Raw genomic sequence first — 21,672 nt, 5'->3', positions numbered from 1 at the left:
ATAGTTCCTTTGGAAATAGTTCTGTTAATGAGGATCGATATGGGGTAGGCTATGACTTTAGCAGCTTTTTGTAGGCATTCTGCAGGTAATAGATCAGCAGAGAGTGTAGTGGGTTTACGTTTCTGTATGAGGTTACAAATGAATGAAGTGGGCACTGGCAGAAAATGAAATTGAGGAGGATTGTTGGTAGAGGTTGCGGGAGAGCACGGGGTGCTAGGGGATAGCTGGTTGGCTAGGGATTGTATAGTTTCAGTGAAAAAAGTATTAAATGAGTCAGCTATTTGGTTGGGATTGTTGTGATCAGAGCCATAGGGAGAGGGAGTACTTGAGCGTCCAGGGTGTAGGAGGTTATTGATACCTCGCCAGAAATTTTGGGGATTATTTTGGTTGGTTTGTTGTAGCTGGTAGTAGTAGTTTCTTTTATCGGCTAATATAGCCTTTTTTGTTTCATTTCTTATTTAGTCATACAATTACCATGAATGAATGCCCAGCTTGCAGGGCCAGTGGGGGAAGTGCAATGTGCTGTCTTCACTGGTCATTGTTCACTTCCATCTGGGACTTTTCTGTCTGCACTAGTCATCCCTTACTTCCATCTGGGACATTGCTGTCTGTACTGGTCATGCCTCTCTTCCAGCTGGAACATTGCTGGCTGCACTGGTCATCCCTTACTTCCATCTGGGACAGTGCTGTCTGCACTGGTCATGCCTCACTTCCAGCTGGGACCTTGCTGGCTGCACTGGTCATCCCTCACTTACATCTGGGTCTTTGTCAGCAAGCTACCCTGCCCCTCCCTTCCCCCTTCCTCAAGCACAGGAAGTAGCTTTCCTTGTCACTATGTGCTCCCCAAGTGCTAACAACCCTGTTCATCCCCCAAAGAAGGCGCCATGTCACTTCAGTCCTCTCACTTCCTACATGGCTTCTCCAGTGCCAGGGCAGCTAATTAAATACTTTTTGCTTGGGTCAAAGTAAGGGTTCCTTCCCTTGCTCCAGAAGTTTAGTTTATCTAAATGGAAATTTTACTACAATTTTACAAATGGTTAGATACTTGATGTGAATGGTAGCTGTGAACAATTTATGTTATTGGCTGCAGACATAATTTTACAGGCAATGATGAAGCCGAATAAAGTAAAATATGGAGCATGCACACTGATAGTCAACTATGTTCCTGGTAATAGGTGGTATAACCAAAATGTTCTTTGAATGGAGCTGTGGTATAGGGGGTTGATCAAACTAGAGTAGTGATACTTTGTACTGCACTTTATAGTAATGTGGAAGAGACACATAAAAGGGACAAATGAGTTACTTATATACAGTATTGTACAGCCTCATAGAACCTGCCATTTTATAGCTTTTGAATTATCATTTGTTAAATTACAGTATTTGAAAGCTCTTTAGAGAGTGGTCAGAAGTCGTAAACCCATTTTACTTAACACATATCTTTAATATATCTCCTTTTTTGGTCCCTTACCCACTGCCACTGCTCATTCAGCCCACATCACTTGGTTGAAAGCAATGCATGGCACTGTCATTACACAGTCAGCCATGATGGGTGTTTCTGTTCATCCCTATCCCTGCCTCTGGTGGATGATGAGGGTTCCCACTTCACTAAAGGGATATTTTATGTTCTTCCACTATCCTGTGCATGCTGATACCTTCCACATATAATGGTCACCATAAACAGTATGAGCTCACCAAACCATGCCTCTTGGTCCTATTGCCCAAGGTTGCATGCAGGCCACACTTGCATGGGTGCAGTTTGGCTGTTTGGGACCACTAACAGTTTCCTCTCAGAAAGAATGAGCTGGTATATGTTGCTCACTCTCACCCTCCACTGCCTGTCCTTTTCAGTATTGAGACACTATTTGAAATCACAACATTTTGGCTACAGGCACTATGTATCCCTCTATGTGGCATACAGCCAGTCTTTTGTTGACAGGTATTTTGACAGCTGTGAGAAGAGCTGTCAAAATGTAGCATTTGGCCTACTAGTTTAATGATAGGATTACAGAGGTAGTAAGGAGTTTCATAAAAGTGTCAGTCCTTAGTGACCTTTTTTTGGAGAAACTAAATACAGCAGTGTATATCGCCAGTGATTGCTGATGACCTCCCTTGAGTGGTCAAATTAAATTCACTGCTTACATAGACAAAGGAGTATGTCATTGTGCTTACTAACCTCATAGATAACAGCTGCTGAAGAATTTTACTTTGATGCCCAGGTCAGCAGTCAGTGGCCACAGCCCAGCAAAAGTCAAACTCATGATTCACAGCCACATATGATTAAAAGTGCTTTGGTCTGCCACATTGCTGCACTGAACATGATATTTATTGAAGGGGATCACATATTCATGTAGTATGAAACATAATATCTGAAAGAGGCTAAGGTCTTCCTTTATTACCTCCACTAGGACTTAAAGGAGAGTTTACGCTAAAGTTTCTGAAAGAGATCCAATATTGGCTTTATTTGATTGGATGCCTCTCTAGCTTGCCTAGTATTTCCAGCAGATAGTTACCCCACCCAGAGACTTTTATGCAAGACTTGTAGAGGTGTGGTACTGTAAATATATTTTCTTCATAAAGGAAAAATAATTATTTCCTTTCTGCTTAAATATTTAAGTTGCACTTATAGTGACTTATGGGGTGATATTTTTTGTACTTTTCTATGTTTTAGCCAAAAAGCTATCTGTTTGCAATTTTTAGTTTGTTCTGGGACCTTAGTCATGTATTTTAATTTGCAGATTTGCAGTTGTGGGAAAATTGTGTTTCTACACTAGTCTGCACTTTTATTTCCACAAGTAGAATTACTGGTAAAAGCTGTTTGTATTTTAAATCCCGTTGAGACCCAAATCTTTTTAGTTTAATTCACAGTTGTAGCAGTACTGTGTAATGCTGTCAGATTTGAGCCTTAGTAATTTTTTACTGCATTTTTCCATAAACAGTGTTACTAGTAAATTTCTACATAGTTTGGTTCCTTAAATTGCAGTAGAAGTTCAATAATGAGAGAATTGTCTTCGGTGTTTTCATATTCTGGTTATCATTTCCCTGCTTAAAGTTACATTCTGTGTCTGCACCATCCCCACTAACACATTAAGCTAAAGTTTCTGAAAGAGCTCCAGTATTGGTTTTATTTGATTCAATGGCTCTCTAGCTGGCCTGCTTGCTCCTTGAACATTTTCCCAACCCTTTCACTCTTTTTTGTGGTGATTTTATAAGGTGGTATCTCTGGCCTCAACCCCTTATGGTAATATGATTTTTAAAGTCATTCCCTCCCCACTTTCATTGCTATTGTTTGTTGTATAAGTTATTTGTGTACTCCTCCCACTCATTGTTTTCCAAAAGCTATGATACTGAGTACCCATAAAGCAAACCAGTATTGCTCTTGAGTAAACCTCCTTTACTTCAGAGTGACAGTGTCTTCTGCTCATTTTCCTAGAGTTTTGTAAAGGTTGGAGTCATAGTCTGCATTCTAGAAGTGTTTTACTTGTATCCAGTGCCATCCAGGCAAAGTTAAGTACCTTTGATTGCCAAATTGCATTAACCTATTTTGAGTGATCGCTACTGTTTCCTGCTTTTATGTGTGCATTTCACTGTATTTATTGTAAGAAATGCTCTTCCTCTCACTGTCACTGCAGATTTTTCATCTTGTGGCAGGAGGTGTTTACCTGGTCTATTTCAGTTAGAAAATTCACAAAAGGAATTGTAGTGTAATAATTGTATTGGTTAGATGGCTCATTAGTTAGTTTTCTATTTTTTCTGTGCTGCTATAAATTTTGCTTTTTTGTGTAGATTAGCATCACCCTGTACAGCATTAAACAAACAGAAAGCAAATTTTCCCTATAGAACAATCCATAAAACTGCACTCTGTAAGCAGAAATATAAAGCAAACCCCTCGTATGCCAGCAAGCTAAGAGTAGATAGTTGGGTGTCAAGTGGCAATTCCGACAGATTTAGTAGAATTCAGTACTGTGTAAACATTAAAGTCAGTAGAATTTAGTACTGTATAGCATAACCTGCCCCAATAAAGCACCCAAGCTATTATTTAAACATTAACATTAGTAGAATTTAGTACTGTATAGCATAATATACCCTGATAAAGCACCCTTATGAGTTTACACCAATAAATCACCCTTAACCTTCTTATTGTGGTATTAATCTTGGTGGCTTTGGAATTGCTCACCCCTCCTGTAAATTTGTGTTTGAACACTCCTCCTGGGTCCATTTCATTTGCTCACTCAACTGAGTACAGTGAGATCATATTTTGATTTCAGACACTCCTACCAGTCCCATCTCTTCAGCCTTAATATTGCTACACACTCAAGTGTGCTAGCTTGCACTGCACTTGAATTGTTTTTATTACTGTTTTTGCTGCCTTTCTGTTAAAAAAAAAACATTCTAAGCTTGTTTCCTGCTTTTCCTGTAACTAGTCTAGTCCAGATACAGATTGGCTATATCCAGGACTGTTTGTAAGCTTCTGAACCCCCCAAGCCTTTCTGTGTTGGAGGGAAGCCTTCTAGCTTATCAGTAGGAGTGGTAAGCACTAGGTAGCCTATCTAACACAAGAGGAGTGGTTTCTGGCCCATAAATTGCAGTTTATTGGTCATATGAGCAGTTTTTTACATCTCTCTCAACTTTCTGGTTTAGAAGCCCGCATTTGTGCTTGTTTTCCACCTTTCATGTAACTAGTCTAGTCCAGATATAGATTTGCAGTATCCAGGAATATATGTAAACTTCTGAGCCCCCCAAGCCTTTCTGTGTTATAGGGAAGCCTTCTAGCTTATCAGTGGGAGTGGTAAGAACTAGGTGGCCTATCTATCACAAGAGGAGTGGTTTCTGGCCCAGAAATTGTAGTTTATTGGCTGTTTGGGCATTTTTCCATCTCTTTCAACTTTTTGGTTTAAAAGCCCGCGTTTGCACTTGTTTCCTGCCTTTCTTGTAACTAGTCTAGTCCAGATGCAGATTTGCTGTATCCAGGACTGTTTGTAAGCTTCTGAGTGGTGACAAAGTCTGCTCTTCAATTTTTCCCTTAGATCTGCTAGTTCTCTCCTCTCCTGCACTTTTACTAGCTTATTAGTCTAGCACTTTACCACTCTACTTGTAGCAATTATTGTAGCATACAAAAGTGCTATTAGCACTAAACGTCTACAAGGAAACAGCTCCAGAAGTTATTATTAATGCCCATCCCTCCAGGCATGTCTAAAGGTCAGTTCCTTGTGCTTTCTCATATTAACCTGGCAAACCTGGGCATCCTAAGACAAGGTAGCAACTGCCTCATGTACACTGGCAACCCTCACCTCTTACCTTCCAGCACTCAGACTTGTGAGAGATGCACTTATATATCCAAATTGGAAGTCACACACTCTCCAGCCAAGACCAGGATAGCTGGTCAAGAGAAGAAGGACAACATTTGCATCATACCACATGGAACACATAGCAATACAGAACACACACCAGCACTGCCTTCACATGAAAACACAAACCATACACCCCCCTTTGCAGAGGCTCTCAATAAAAATCTACCCAAACAGCAGAGACCTCCAAGGCAGAAATGCACTCGACCATGACAACACACTAACCACGAGACACATAACTCTCCTAAACAGTGTGCCACTCAACCAAAGCCCCTATGGCAAAACAGCATGCCCAACACACTAGTCATAGGAGACTCAATAGTGAGGCACACTGATGTGCCACTCACTAGGTTGAATAAGGAGAAAGTAACAGTCAGCTGCCTGTCAGGTGCCAGGATCCGCCACATAACCCATGCACTCAGGTCCCTCAACAACAGGCAAAAATCTGACTCTGTTATTGTACATGTGGGTGTGAATGACCTGAGGCATACCTCCCTGGACTACATGAAAAGGGACATGGAGGAGCTCTCAGATTATGTAACCCAGGTGTGTATGATCCTCGCCCTGAGCAGCTTCCTACCATCACAGAAAATTATACCTTACAGTACAAGCAGAAAATGATTGATTTCAACAATTGGCTACGTTTCTGGTGTCTTTCTAAGGGGATCCAGTATCTGTCTACCTGGGATGACATAGGTTCATAGGTTCATAGGTTCATACTAGGCTATCTGCCCTAGGACATTTATAAGCCTAGCCAGAGTGTGTTTGGCTTTTTCACCACCCATTTTAAATTAATTTTGCTATCCCCTTTTTCGAGGTTAGTATACTGTGCCTCTGTCTAACAGTGACACAGAAGTGATACCCAGGGTAAACTTACGATCTCCCAACCACTCATCAAGATTCCTCTTGAAGAGAGTCAATGAGGGACTCTGCCAAACCTGGACTGGGATTTTATTCCAGAGTGAAGGGAGCATCTGGGTTATGAATCTATCCCTCCATCAGGTCCTATTTATTTCAGTGCTGAGGTTCAAGTCTCTCGAGCGCATGGCTCGATGGGATTTGGATTTTCTGAGGTGCAGCATGTCCATTAATTCCGGGTTGGACATGGCTTTATACGTCAGGCACAGATTGCCTCTGAGCAGGCAGTATGCCACTGAGTAGAGCTGGAGTTTCTTTAACCGGGCAACATATGGCATCTGTTTGAGCCCTTTGATCCTCTTAGTGAGGTACTTTTGGGGTCTTTCCAGCTGCTTCAGGTGTCTGGTAAGGTACATCCCAAAAGGGGCATTGTACTCAATTATGGGCCTGATGAGGGATGAGTAAAGAGGCACGATGACCTCCCCTGATCTAGATGTGAATCCCTTCATGATTAGGTGGGCTATATAAAATGTTTTCTAACCACTTTGTACGTAGCCACGTAGTTGTCAAATGAGAGATTGCTATCAACTTGGGCCCCCAGGTCCCTAATTACTTCTTCTGTACTTAATGGATTGCCACCTATTTTGCCAAAGGGGATGACTATACACTTTTTGGCGTTTAGCTTGAGGCCATGGCTCTGGCACCAGTTGTCTGTAGATATTTGCCCTTTTGGTGGGGAGGGGGGGGGGAGAAGTTTGTGCTGAACCTGTCAGCTAGCATGTTGGCAATGTCTGTGGGTTCAATGTATTTTTTTGTCATTTTGGACTAATTCTGAGCATATCTGGAAATACCCACCCAGGTTACTAACATAACTAAAGAAAGCCTTGTGATTATCCTTAGTGTCCTGTACAATTTTTCTGTTGAAGCTGGCCTTAGACGATTTTATGAGTGCCCGTAGTTTTTTGCTAATACTGATCAGAGATGCCTTCCCTTTTTGGGATTTTGCTCTATCATGTAGCAGCTTCCTCCTTCTATTGTATAGTTTGTTTATGGCTGGGGTCCACCAGACAGGACGTCTGCCTTTGGAGGATTGGGTCTTGGTTTTATTTGGGAATGCATGATCCATGCATTCCTGAAGGTGTTCATAGAATGCATTTATAAAGGATTCTGTGGTCTGGGCCATATTTTCCACAGGCCCGGGGGCTTTGAAGGATTCCACCTCAGTTTTGAGGAGTGTGAAATTTGCTTTGGAGAAGTTTTTCACTGTGGTTTTCTGGGCAGGGGGTGGGGTCGGGATGTGAATATCCAGTGAGATTAGTTTATGGTCTGATCTTACCAGTGAAGGATACACTTCTGGTCTGGAGCATAAAGTCCACATGTTGGTGATGATCAGGTCCAGTATGTTTTCCCCTCTTGTGGGAGTGGTAACAAGTTGTTCCATAGCATTTGAGTTTATAAATTCTAGGAACCTTTGGGCTAGGGTGTTGGAGCTAGAGTAATGCTCCCAGTCTATGTTTGGGTAGTTGAAGTCGCCCAATATAATGGTGTTTGTAGAGACCTTTATATTTTCCAGTGTTCTCAGGAAGGCTGAGTGGGGTTCCTGGGTTTGTGAGGGTGGTCTGTAGCAGGCTATAAACTGAAAGGCAGTTTTACTCACTGCTAGTTGCACATGGATAGTCTCTGATGCTTCATGCTGTGCCACCAACCTGGAGGTGTGGGTATCTTTGATGAATATTGATACTCCTCCTCCTTTTGTGGTTCGGTCCAAGTTTTGGGGCCAAAAAGCATGGTATAAGGTATAACCTGGTAGTGCTGGGGTGCTCTCGGGGAGCCTTGAACCAGGTTTCTGTTACTGCACAGATATCATTGTTCTCCATGCTAAGTAGAGTTTCGAGTGCATGCATCTTGAGGTTTAGACTTCTGGCATTGAGTAGCATTACTCTTAGTTTCTTATCCCTTGTGATACCTATGGATTTGGGTTTGTCTTTTGAACCTTGCCTAAAAAAGGCACTATGGGGGTAGCAAGAGCCTTTGCCAATATCCGAAAGCCCAGGGGTGACAGGTGCAAGCCGTCCCTAGCATCGTGGCTTGGCATCGTGCATGTCATCTCAGGCTGACAGGCATTGGATCCCCTTTGAATGACACCAATACTTAAGCCAATTGTTGAAATTGATCATCTTGTCTTCATATTGTGGCATCATTCTTGGTGAGGGTAAGATGCTACTCAAGGTCAGGGTCATACTGGCCTGGGTCACATGCGCAGAGAGCTCCTCTATGTCTCTTTTCATGTAGTCCAGGGAGGTACGTCTCAGGTCATTCACACCAGCATGGACAATGACTGAGTCATACTTGTACTTGCCTTGGAGTGACCTGAGTGCTTGTGTTATGTGGCGGATCCTGGCGCCCGACAGGCAGCTCACCGTGACCTTCTCCTTGTTCAGCCTGGTGAGTGGGACGTCAGTGTGCCTGGAGTCACCTATTACAAGTGTATCAGGTGAGTTGTTTAGCCTTAAGGGCTGTGACTGTTCACACTGGCTTTGTGAGCTATGTGTTGCACGTGTTTTGTTTTGGGGTAGCGGTTGCTTGGGTGTCTGCTTTGGAGGTCTCTGCTGCTTAGGCAGATTTTTATTTAGAGCCTCGTATGTTTTGTGTGTTTATGTGTTTGGTTTGCTGTCGTGGTAGGTCTATGTGAGACTGGAATTGTAGTGAGTGTGGTTTCCTTCTCCTCCTGACTGGTTACGCCAGTACTGAGTTGAGAGAGCTTAGCCTCCAGTTTGGCTATATGGTTGCATCTCTCATACGTGTTGGAATTTGTTGGGAGGAGGAGAGGGTTGTCTGTGTACATGAGGCAGTTGTAACATTGCCTCAAAATTCCCAGATTCACCAGCTGGACCGGAGAGGAGGTTGACAACTGACCTTTGGACATGCTAGAATAGTACTGGGAATTCCTTTATAATTGAAAAAAAGGGCCAATGGGGAACAAGGTACTTAAAGGGAGTTTGTTAGGGTGTAGTGCTTTTAATGTTTTAAGTGCTGACTTATATAATTGCTTTAGTGAGCAAGTGCCAGGTAACTTAAATGCAATGTGTTACAGGTAACTTAAATGCAAAAACGACAAACAGTAACTTTCTTTCAAGTGAAACAAGGAAATAAGTACAATAAGCAATGCAGATATCACTAGGGATCCACAGAAGCGCTGAAAAGCCGCATTTTAGGTGGAATTAGCTTTTCAGGGAAATAACAAGCAAACAAACAACAAGCATACAAACAAAGCTAGATTCAGCAGGCCTGGATCTTGTCTATGCTACAGCAAACAAGGTGTACCAATTTCAGTAAGAGGCAGTTCAAATATACAGGCACTCTAAGCCTTTAACCAGAAATTCCCAGCTCAGAAGGGCAGAGTCCAGCCTCTCCTCCCACAAGAGTGCAGACCACAAACCCTCTTAATGTAAAATAACTGGCCTGAAGCCCAAGTGCTTAAACCAGAATTAATGCACTTTTAGAATAACAGACACTGAGCCCTCAGTCAGCAGTTCCCAACTTAGAAGGATGTAAGCTACCTGTTCTGCCACTACAGTGCAGACCACAAACCTTCCTAATGTAAAACAACTGGTCTGAAGCCCTAGTGCTTAAACTAAAAGGCTTAGAATGAGTTACACCAAGCAGTAATAAATACAACTGAGTACTTTTAAGATGATGCAAAAGCAAAATAAAGTAGGAAGAAACACAAATACAGTAAAAGCAGATAACATTTTTTTTTTTTTTTTGTGGAAAGAGAGAAAGGAATAGCAGAAACTAAGCTGATTGGCCTTCTCAAATGTTCTCCCTGTACTGGGTAGAATGAGGTAATGACACTAGACTGGTTGGAGGGTCCCAGATCAAATTTACACTAGGGGCGGGCAACTGCAAAGCCACCAACTATAAAAACACTATACCAACAGGGAGGTAGGGTAGGAAACAAACTGCAGAAATGTATCTCACAGCTAAAAAGCAGCAGTGAGCCTTTAAATGAAAGTTTTAAACAGCTAAAGGATCTTCTAGAAAAAAAGAGTTTTACTGAAACAAGTTATCAGAAATAAACAACCCAACAGATGCTTAATAAAAGTGGACAATTTCCAGTTAATACCTCACACACAGTTAAACTAGCTAGAAAAATACACAGTACACAAAGTGCTATAAATAACAAAGAAATAAAGAACAAAATAAACAAAAAACAGGATACTTAATGTTATATATTATAGCTCCGAGTTTCCTCAGTGACATGATTGACAGACCTTAATGGTTTGCCGGATATGGCTTGCATCTGTCACCCCTGGGCTTCTGGATACTGGCCAAGGCTCTTGCCACTTATATAGTGCCATTTTAGATGGTGTTCCAAAGATCAAATTATCACTGTAACAGCTACAAACATATGCAATCTGAGGGTAATGCTGCTCAATGCTAGAAGTCTAAATCTCAAAATGCACTCGCTCGAAGCACTCCTTAAAATGGAGAACATTGACATTTGTGCTGTAACAGAGACCTGGTTCAAGGCAGCAGAAATCACCCCTGCATTATCAGTCTATAACTCGTTCCACAACATTCAGACCCAGAACTTGGACTGTAGCTCCAAAGGTGGTGGTGTTTCCATATTCATAATGGAACCGCACAACTTCAGACTGGTAGCCCAACATAATGCATCAGAGATATTTCAGATGCACCTAACATTGGGTAAGACAGCGATTCAGCTCATAGCCTGCTATAGGTCCACAACATTGTCCCAAGACTCACACTCCATATTCCCAAGCACCCTGGGGAATATTAATATCCAACCTAACACTCTCATACTGGGTGACTTCAACTATCTTTCCATTAACTGGGAAAACTATTCATGTAACAATACACTTGCCCAACATTTCCTGGAATTCATTAATTCCAATGTCCTGGACCAGCTCATTCTTACCTCCACTAGAGGTAGCAACATCCTTGACCTGGTCATTACTAACATGGGTGACTGTTGCTCTACACCAATAGTCAACTCCTCCCTGTTTATATCTGACCACAAACTAATCATCTTGGAAATCCACATCCCTCCCACCCCCCTCACAAAGGTAACCACCATGAAAAATGCCTCCAAAGCTAACTTTGGGCTCCTAAAAACAGAGGTGGCTAACTTCACAGCACCCATGCAAATGGAGAATAGTTGCATGACCACCTGATCATACACCAGTGCACTGTACGAACACCTACACAAATGCATTGATCTTTCCATACCCAATAGAAGCAAGATGCTCTGCTCCAAAAAAAGGAAGCCAATCTGGTGGTCCCCTGCCATAAACAAACTCTACAACAGAAGCAGGAAACTGATGTGGAATAAAGTGACATCCCAGTACTGAAAACTCCCTTATCAGTCTCAACAAAAATCTAAGATCCCTCATCAAATCCTCTAAAGTTAGCTATGGAAACAGAATTGCAGCAGATAGTAAGGACAAACACAAGGCCTTCTATACTTATGTAAAGAATCTCCACAGCAATACCCAGATTTGCTCTGAACTACTGCACAATTTTACCCCCTATACAGAGCCAACAGATTTTGCCAATATACTGGCTGACAGATTCAGTACCAACTTTACCCCCCCAAAAGGACCAATCACAATACTAGTAGATTGCCAGGCACCCAGGATTACTGCTACACAGGTTAAAACAGCACTGTTAAAAAAAAGGATGGCCGGTGCAAAAAACAAAACTTGTAAATGAAAGGGCTATAAAAATAAGTAATCCAACTCGGAGTATGTTCCAAATGAACAGCAGCAGTTTAATAAAAGTCCAAAATGAACAGCAGCAGTGTAATGAATACGTAGCAACCAATACACCTCACGTTTCGTCAAGAACTTCATCAGATAACTACACACCCTTCCAGTGGTCACCAAAGCTATTATATGCTGTAAGACTTGACACCTTTGGACCTCCTCAGTCTTCCCTTTCATTTAAAACAGCACTGTCCAAGGCCAAAAATACAGCTTCTATGGGACCTGACAATATCCCTGGCTATGTTCTACATGAACTACAGAGTGAACTGGCACCTCACCTGTGTGCCCTGTTCAGTCACAGCCTCACTTCAGGCTTTGTCCCTACTGAATAGCGCACTGCTACAGTCATCCCTCTCCTCAAAAGAGGAGCAACTACAGACCCTGGGAACTATCGCCCCATTAGCCTGATCAGTCTGATATGCAAAGCTATGAAATGCATCATCATGGACCTAATAAACAAGGATATAGGGAATCTCCAAACTCTGAATCCCACACAGTTTGGTTTTGTGAAGGGCTGATCATGCCTGCTCAACTTGGTTGACTTCTTTGAGTCAGTCACCAGAGCTGTGGATGAAGACAAGGTGGTTCATTCAGCCTACCTTGAACTGGCCAAGGCCTTTGATAGCATTCCCTACACAGGAATCATTGAAAAACTCACTAAGCTAGGCACCAACCTGTATATCACTAGGTGGGTTGCAAACTGGCTCACAGATGGAACCCACAGTGTGAAAGTAGCTGACTCCAAGTCAGACTGCTGACCAGTCACGAGTGGAGTCCCACAGGGTTCAGTCCTGGGTCCTCTCCTGTTTGTTATCTACTTCTCTGAAGTCCAGGACAACATGAAGGGTCTCTGGCTGACAAAGTTCACAGACAATTGCAAATTAGGAGCTATTATTAACTCCCCAAGTGATGCTGACATCCTACAGAAAGGCCCCACTGAGACCAACGACTGGTGTCAGAACCACAGCCTTAAGCTCAATGCCAAAAAATGTGTCATCATCTCCTTTGGGAAAAACCCAGTTCCGATGAATTACCACATCGATGGTAGTCCACTGAACACAGACGGTATTATAAGAGATCTGGGAACACAGGTTGACAGCAACCTCTCTTTTGACCACCACATTGCTGCTGTGGTCAGAAAGTCCTTCTATGTGGCAGATCTCTTTACTAAGGGTTTTGCATCCAGAAAGAAAGAGGTCATCATCTCCCTCTACTCTTCCCTCATTAGGCCAGTCATCGAGTACAATGCCCCATTTGGCATGTACCTCACTAGACACCTGCAACAACTGGAGAGGTCGCAAAAGTACCTCACAAAGAGGATCTTAGGCCTTAAACACTTGTCCTATATGGACAGACTCACAAAACTCCAATTATTCTCTGCTCATATCACCTACTTAAGAGGCGATCTCTGCTTGAATTACAAAGCCATATCTGACCCACCTGTTAGAAATGCTACATCTAAAGAAGTCCCAATCCCTCTGCACCACATGCTCCAGAGACATCAACCTCATTACTACAATCAACATAACATGCTGGAGAGACAGGTTCATAACCCAGAGACTGCCCATGCTATGGAATAGACTTCCCATACATGACAAACAGAGCACCTCACTGGGTTTCTTCAAGAAAAGTTTTGATGAGTGGATGGGAAATAGAAAATTCACCACGAGGATTACTCCAGTGGCTCTACATGACAGAGGCACTGTAAACTAAGATTGACTACCACGATGCTGGGGCAATCCTATGGGCTAGGCTTGTAAAGGCTCCAGGACCATTAGCCTAGTACACATCTATGAACCTATGAATAGACTTCTAACCCCAATACACCACTTCCTTGTAGCTCACAAATAAAAGGACTGGACAGTATGGATATGCAGTTTCCTAACTTCTGGGTAGCCATCTTGGTGAATATGGGCATTTTGAGACAATATAGCAACTGTATCATGTTTACTGAGGCCCACTTTATCCTTAAAAAAGCAGACTCAATATGCGAGAGGTGTACTCACACAATGACTGTGGAGACTAAACTCTTGTATACAAGGCACATTAGGTTGTCAAAGCCATCGACACAACACCTCACAAAGCGCACAACACACATGCATAGACTAATGTATTCTGAGGCACTTAAAAGCAATCTTCTTAAACAAAAATGATCACCTAGACCACCCATTGTCAAAGCTATGCCTCAGCAAGCCCAAAGACATTCAGAAAAAGCAACACCTAACACCACACATACTGTCACTCTCAGTGGAGCACCTAACACTAAACCCCTAATGCACGCAAACACACTTCTCAAGACACTTATAATGGGGGACTCCGTTGTAATATATACTGATGTGCCTCTAACCAAGCTAAACAAGGAGAAGATAACTGTTAGTTGTTTATCTTGAGCCAGGATCCATTAAACCGTGCACACACTCAAGTCATTACATTACAAGTACCAATATGATTCCATCATAGTCCATGTAGGTGTAAATGATCTGGGATGTATCTCCCTGGACTATATGAAGAGAGATATTATGGAGCTTTCAGACTATGTCCCAGGCTTGCATGAGGCTAGCATTGAGCAGCATGTTATCATCACTAAGGATGATGCCTCAGTATGAGAAAAAATTATTGACTTCAACAAGTGGCTGTCTTTCTGGTGTCATTATAAGGGCATCCAATATTTGTCAGCTTGGGAGGACATGATAAACAGACCACATTGCTTTACTAAGGATAGCCTGCACCTTTCCCCTATATGCTTTGAAATACTGGATAAAACTTTATCCACCCCCATAATGCCTTTTTTTTTGGCAATGCCAAATTGACAAACCTACTGATAAGCCTTCCTTACACTCAAGAATATAGACATCTGTATATTTATTGAGATAAGATTTAAAGGTGCAGAGTATTGAGATAAGGTTTAAAGGAGCAGAGAGTACCCCGGCATTGCTAGATTTCAGTGCCTTCCACACTTTTAGACCAGTAGCTGCACAGACAAGGGCTAAAGGTGGAGGTGTCTCAATATACATCAATGACAAGCATATCTCTAGGGCGGTCAAACAAGATGATCTTCTTGAGTTTCTCCAGGTGCAAATTACCATAGACAAAATCCTGTACAGCATTCTAGCCAGCTATAGGTCACCATCCATGTTACAAGAAGCTTGCAATGCATACTTGGACCTACAGGAAGCATTTACCTTCCAACCTTGGATCCTACTCATGGGAGGCTTAAATTAACCCTTTATAGACTGGGAATCCTACATAGCATCAAATCTAAAGTCACAGATATTCATAGGTTCATAGGTAGGTACTAGCTATCAGCCCAAGGGCCTAAGTAAGCCTAGCCAACAAGGTTCCCTGAATTACGCCACCCAAGACAGTTAATTTCCTGGACTTCGTAAATGCAAGCACCCTTGATCAAATAGGGAATACATCCACTAAAAGCTCCAACATACTGGACTATTTGCTCACAAAAATGAGAGAACACTGCCCCCCATATGTCATCCTCCCTGGTAAGGTTCGCCCATAAAGCTTTCTCCTTTGAAATCAAAATCAGCTCCATAATCCCATTAAAATCATTAATAGTTAGGAGCTATTCCAAGGGAAAATACCTGTTATTAAGTGATGCTTTTTCAACATTCAGTGCCCTCCAAACACCAAAAATACAGCAGCCTATGTTGAATTGCTCTCAGAAATTATACCACAATGTCAATGGCTGCATAGAGGCTGCTGTATCTACCAGAAGTAAGCCCAGCACTAGCCCCCAAAAAACAAACTGCCTTGGTGACATCCCAAATTAAACAGGATATATAACCAAAGGAAAAAAAATATGGCAAAAATCAGGATGGATACTTCCCGTAAAGATAAAAACTCTTTCTTCCAACTAAATAGACAACTAATACGGCTAATTAGATCAAGCCAACTTTGAGATTAAGATAGCCTCCCATGTGAAATATAATCATAAGGCCTTCTTCAGCTATGTAAGAAATATCAAGGGCAGCACATAACAGTGGGCTAAACTAGGGGTTAATGGTGCCGCATTCACAAAGCCTGGCGATAGAGTGAATGTGTTAATGGACAAATTCCTTTCCAACTTTAAGCTTATTGCATTCCCAACCATACACCCCCAAATACCCTCAAACATAACCCCTCCAACTATAATTAGGAAGCATGTACTGACTGCACTAGCTAAAGCCAAGAACATGACCTCAATGGGGCCCTGATAACATCTCAGGATGCCTCCTGAACAGTCTAAAATATGACTTATCAGGACCCCCTGGAGTCATTATTTAACCATATTCTTCAAACAGACTTTGTGTCACATGAACGGAGGACTGCAATTGTCACCCCTTCATAATGGAGGACCTTCAACAGTTTGTGGAACCTACAGACCCATTAGTCTGATTAGTCTTATCTGCAAAGCCATGGAAATAATTATTATGGAAATTATCAACAAGGACATAGAAGACCTCCAAACAATGGATCCATTCCAGTTAAGTTTTGTCAAAAGAAAATCTTGCTTACTGAATGTGATGGGCTTCTTTGAAAAGGTTCCTAAGGCAATGGATGAGGGGAAAACAGTGCATACTGACTACCTAGATTTGGCTAAAGCATTCAGTACAATACCTCACTCAGGCATTGTCAACAAACTTATGGAACTAGTTATAAACCCCTTTATAACATGCTAGATAGCTAGCTGGTTCATGATAGGACCCGGGAGGTTAAAATCGGTGAGCCCACCTCCACAAAGATGCCAGGCATGTAGATAGTAACCTAGCTTTTGACCAGCATGGGTTCAAGGTAGTAAGAAAATCCTTCTATGTTGCTCGGCTTGTAAGCAAGGACATCTCATCTAGGTCCAGAGAGTTCATCATGCCACTGTACTCGGCCTTTATCATACCCATCATATGGTATAATGTTGCCTTCGATATGTACCTGACCAGACACATGTAGTAACTGGAATGTTTGCAAATGTTCCTTACAAAAAGAATACAGATAGTAAACACAATGTGCTACACTTCTGTGAGGCGATCCTTGCCTGGCATACAAAGCATCACTGGATCCTTTTTTGATGAACATTTTGCACATCCACAAAACAAACAGCATCTGAATTGCTAGACTGAAAGACCTAAATTGTATTTTATTTATTTATTTATTTATTTTTATTTTTTTTATTTTATTTTACATTTGATTACCGGGAAAGTCTGACTGGACAAAAATCCCTTTTTAGTGGAAGCCTGGGGAGAAAATCTCCACATTTAGGTTCATAGGTTCATAGGTAGGTACTAGGCTATTGGCCCTAGGGCCTATACAAGCCTAACCAAAAATGTACCCTGGCTTTCGCCACCCAAGAAAATTATTTTCCTGTGCCCCTGTCAAGCAGAACCACAGAAGTGATCCCCGGGGTGAATTTCCTATTACCCATCCAATCATCAAGATTTTTCTGGAAGAGTGCTAATGAGGAGCTCTGTTTGACATAGATAGGTAGTCTGTTCCAGAGTATGGGAAGCCTCTGGGACAGGAATCTATCCTTCCAGCAAGTTCTGTTTATTATGGTGACAAGATTCAGGTCCCTAGAGCGTGTAGCTCGGATTTCTTTAAGTGGAGCATGTCCAACAGCTCTGGGTTTGACATAGCTTTGTATGTTAGGCAGAGATTGCCTCTGAGTAGGCGATATGTGACTGAGTAAAGCTGGAGTTTTTTGAGATGGTCTGCATAAGGCATCTGTTTGAGGCCAGTAATCCTCTTTGTGAGGTATTTTTGCGGCCTATCCAGTTGTTGTAGATGTCTTGTGAGGTACATACCAAAAGGGGCGTTGTACTCTATAATGGGTCTAATAAGTGATGAGTAGAGGGGAACAATGACCTCTTTTTTTCTGGATGAGAAACCTTTTTTGATGAGGTGTGCCATGTAGAAGGATTTCCTGACCACTTTGGCAATGTGATTATCAAAGGAGAGACTACTGTCCACCTGTGTCCCAAGGTCTCTTATCACCCTTTCGGTGTTAAGTAGACTACCGCCTATGTGGTAGTTCATGGGTACAGAATTATTACCAAAGGGGATGACAATGCACTTTTTGGCATTGAGCTTGAGACCATGTCTTTGACACCAGGCATCTGTCTCAGTGAGGTCCTTTTGTAGGATGTCCACATCATTAGGAGTTTCAATTATGGCTCCTAGTTTGCAGTCTTCTGTGAATTTAGTTAGCCAAAGACCTTCTGTGTTAGCTTGTACTTCAGAGAAGTAGATACAAAACAGGAGAGGACCCAGGACTGAACCCTGTGGTACTCCACTTGTCACTGGTCTGAAGTCTGATTTGGAGTCTGCTACTTTCACAGTGTGGGTTCTTTCAGTAAGCCAGTTGGCAACCCATCTTGTGACATAGGGATTTATACCTAGTTTAGTGAGTTTATCTATAATTCCAGAGTGGGGGATGGTGTTGAACGCCTTGACGAAATCTAGATAGGCTGTGTGAACCACCTTACCCTCATCCATGGCCTTGGTGACTACTTCAAAGAAGTCTATCAGGTTTAGGAGACATGATCTGCCTTTTACAAACCCAAACTGTGTGGGGTCCAGGGTTTGGAGATCTCCAATGTCTTTGTTTATGAGTTCCATGATGATACGTTCCATGGCCTTGCAGATGAGGCTCGTCAGGCTAATGGGGCGGTAGTTCCTGGGGTCTGTTGTGGCCCCCACTTTGTGGAGTGGGATAACTGTCATGGTGCACCATTCAATGGGCACAAAGCCTGAGGTGAGGCTATGATTGAACATGGTACTTAGGTGGGGTGCCAGTTCATTCTGTAGTTCATGTAGAAGGCTGCCAGGGATGTTGTCAGGTCCCACAGATGCTGTGTTCTTGGCTTTGGAGAGTGAAGTTTTTACCTGTGCAGCCATGATTACAGGAACTTTGCATTCTTCCGGTATAAAGATGGGCCCTTTAGGGGCTGAGAAGGGGGTAAAGTTAGCACTGAACCTATCTGCCAGGATGTTGGCAATATCAGTTGATTCTGTATATCTAGTGTCATTGTGCTATAACTCAGAGCAGATCTGAGTGTTGCCATGGAGATTTTTAACATAGCTATAGAATGCTTTGCGGTTGTCTTTAGAATCAGTGGCAATTTTGTTTTCATAACTAGCTTTGGAGGATTTTATGAGGGATCTCAGCTTCTTACAGAGGCTGACCAGGGAGTTCCTCCAATCGTGGGATTTTACTCTTTTTTGCAAGTTTCTTTCTTCTGTTGTAGAGTTTGTTTATGGCAGAAGACCACCAGATTAGCTTCCTTTTTTTAGAGGATAGCATCTTGGTTCTGTTAGGGATAGCACGATCCATGCACTCGTGTAAGTGCTTATAAAGTGCATTTGTGTAGGATTCAGCAGTTGTACCTCTATTGTCCATCTGCATGGGTGTCATGAAGTTTGCCACTTCTGTCTTAAGAAGCGTGAAGTTGGCTTTGGAGAAATTTTTTACAGTTGTTTTCCTAATGGGGGTGGGAGTGGGATGTGGATGTCTAGGGTGATTAGCTTGTGGTCGTATCTGACCAACGAGGAGCTGACCTCTGGTGTGGAACACCGGTCACCCATGTTGGTGATGACCAGGTCTAGGATATTGCTGCCTCTGGTGGGGGTGTGGATAAGTTGATCCAAAGCGTTGGAATTGATGATTTCCAGAAAATGTTGAGCAAAAGAGTTGGTACATGAGTAGTTTTCCCAGTTAATGATAAGGTAGTTGAAATCACCCATTATTAGAGTGTTGGGTTGTACCTTAATATTTTCCAGTGTATCAAGAAAAGAGGAGTGGGAATCCTGGGGCATGGTGGGGGGTCTGTAGCAAGCTACAATCTGGATTGTGGTTTTGCCCAGAGTTAGTTGAACTTGGATAATCTCAGATGCATTATGCTGAGCAACTAGCTTGGAGGTGTGGATATCCTTAATGAATATGGACACGCCTCCACCTTTAGTGTTTCGGTCCGGGTTTGGTGGCCGAAAGGTGTGGTATGAATTATAGCCTGGTAATGCAGGGGTGCTCTCTGGAGCTTTGAACCAGGTCTCTGTCACTGCACAGATGTCCATGTTCTCCATTTTAAGGAATGCCTCGAGTGAGTGCATTTTGAGGTTTAGACTTTTAGCATTGAGTAGCATTACCCTCAGATTTTGCTTGCTTGTACCTGTTATGGTGGTGAATTTGTCATTTGAACCTTGCCTAAAAAAGGCACTATAGGGGTGGTAAGAGCCTTTGCCAGTATCCGGAATCCCAAGGGTGACAGGTGCAGGCCATCTCTGGCAAAGCAGCGTGGTCTGTCAATCATGTCATCTCAGGCAGACAGATACTGGATTCCCTTAGAATGACACCAGAAGCTTAGCCAATTGTTAAAGTCAATCATTTTGTCCTTGTACTGTGGTGTCATTCTGGGTGATAGCAGGATGCTACTCAGGACTAGGGTCATACCGGCCTGGGCTACAAGATCAGAGAACTCCTCCTTGTCTCTTTTAATGTAGTCCAGGGAGGTACGTCATTCACACCAACATGGACAATAACAGAGTCATATTTGTACTTGTTGTGGAGTGACCTGAGTGCATGCATTATGTGGCAGATCCTGGCACCTGACAGGCAGCTGACAGTAACTTTTTCCTTGTTTAGCCTGGTGAGTGGAACATCAGTGTGCCTGACTATAGAGTCACCTATGACTAGAGTGTTGGCTACGTTATGCCTTATGGGCTGTAGTTGAGTGGCATACTGAGTATGTGGACTATGTGTCATTTGGGTTGTGTTGGAGGGTGGAGGTTGCTTGCATTTCTCCTTTGGAGGTCTCTGTTGTTTGGGCAGATTAGTACAGAGAGCCTCCGCGAATGTAGGTGTGTGTTTTGTGGTTCTGTGTGTGTGTTTTGGTGGTGTAGGTTTTGAGGGACTATGTGATGAGTGTGGTGCGGTGCAAGTGTTTACCTTCTCCTAATTGCTGCATTGTCTCAAGATGCCCAGATTCATCAGGTAGACAGGAGAAAACACCGGGAGCTGACCTTTAGACATGCCTGAATAGGTGCTTATTTATTAAGTACTAAAAACTGTTTTCCTCTAGACAAGTGAGGAAAGTTGAGTTGTGTAGTAATTTGTAACTTATTTAGTGCTTACAATGAGTTCTGAACAAGTGCTGAGATCAAAGAAACAGATGAGTGCTAAAACTAAAAAGCTGGCTAGTTGCAAGGGAAATTTTGAAAAACAGACTTTATGGCGCCAGGAATAGTTTAACCCCAGTTAAGTGTGTGTGGGGGGGGGGGCTTAGGAGCTCACAAACAGTCCTGGACATGGCAAATCTGTATCTGACCTGCTACAGGAAAGGGGGGAAGCAAGCTTAGAATTTTTTTTTTCCAGTAAAGTGGAAATGGAGAAAGCTGGAACAGAAGTTAATTCAATGTTAAGAATCTGAGTGGGTTGGCCTTCACAAATCTTCTCTATTAGATTGAGTGAACTAATGACACTAGACTGGGAGGAGTGTCACAGATCAAATATACAGTATGGGCGGGCAACTGCAAAGCCACCAAGTATAAAAACACACAACACTAAGGAGGGTTGGTGGGAAAAAAATTACTTCCTAGCTGTAGCCATTAAATGAAAGTTTTAAACAGATCAGGGAGCAGACTAGAGAATGCTTTTAACAGACAAAAATGCACATAAAGGTTCGGATAGAGCAATCACA

The sequence above is a fragment of the Protopterus annectens genome, chromosome 5.part0 (genome assembly GCF_019279795.1).
Source record: "Protopterus annectens isolate FY-2018-M chromosome 5.part0, PAN1.0, whole genome shotgun sequence".
In the NCBI taxonomy this organism is placed as follows: Eukaryota; Metazoa; Chordata; order Ceratodontiformes; family Protopteridae; genus Protopterus; species Protopterus annectens.
The sequence above is the reverse complement of the archived record's forward strand: the minus strand, read 5'-3'. Positions refer to the sequence as shown.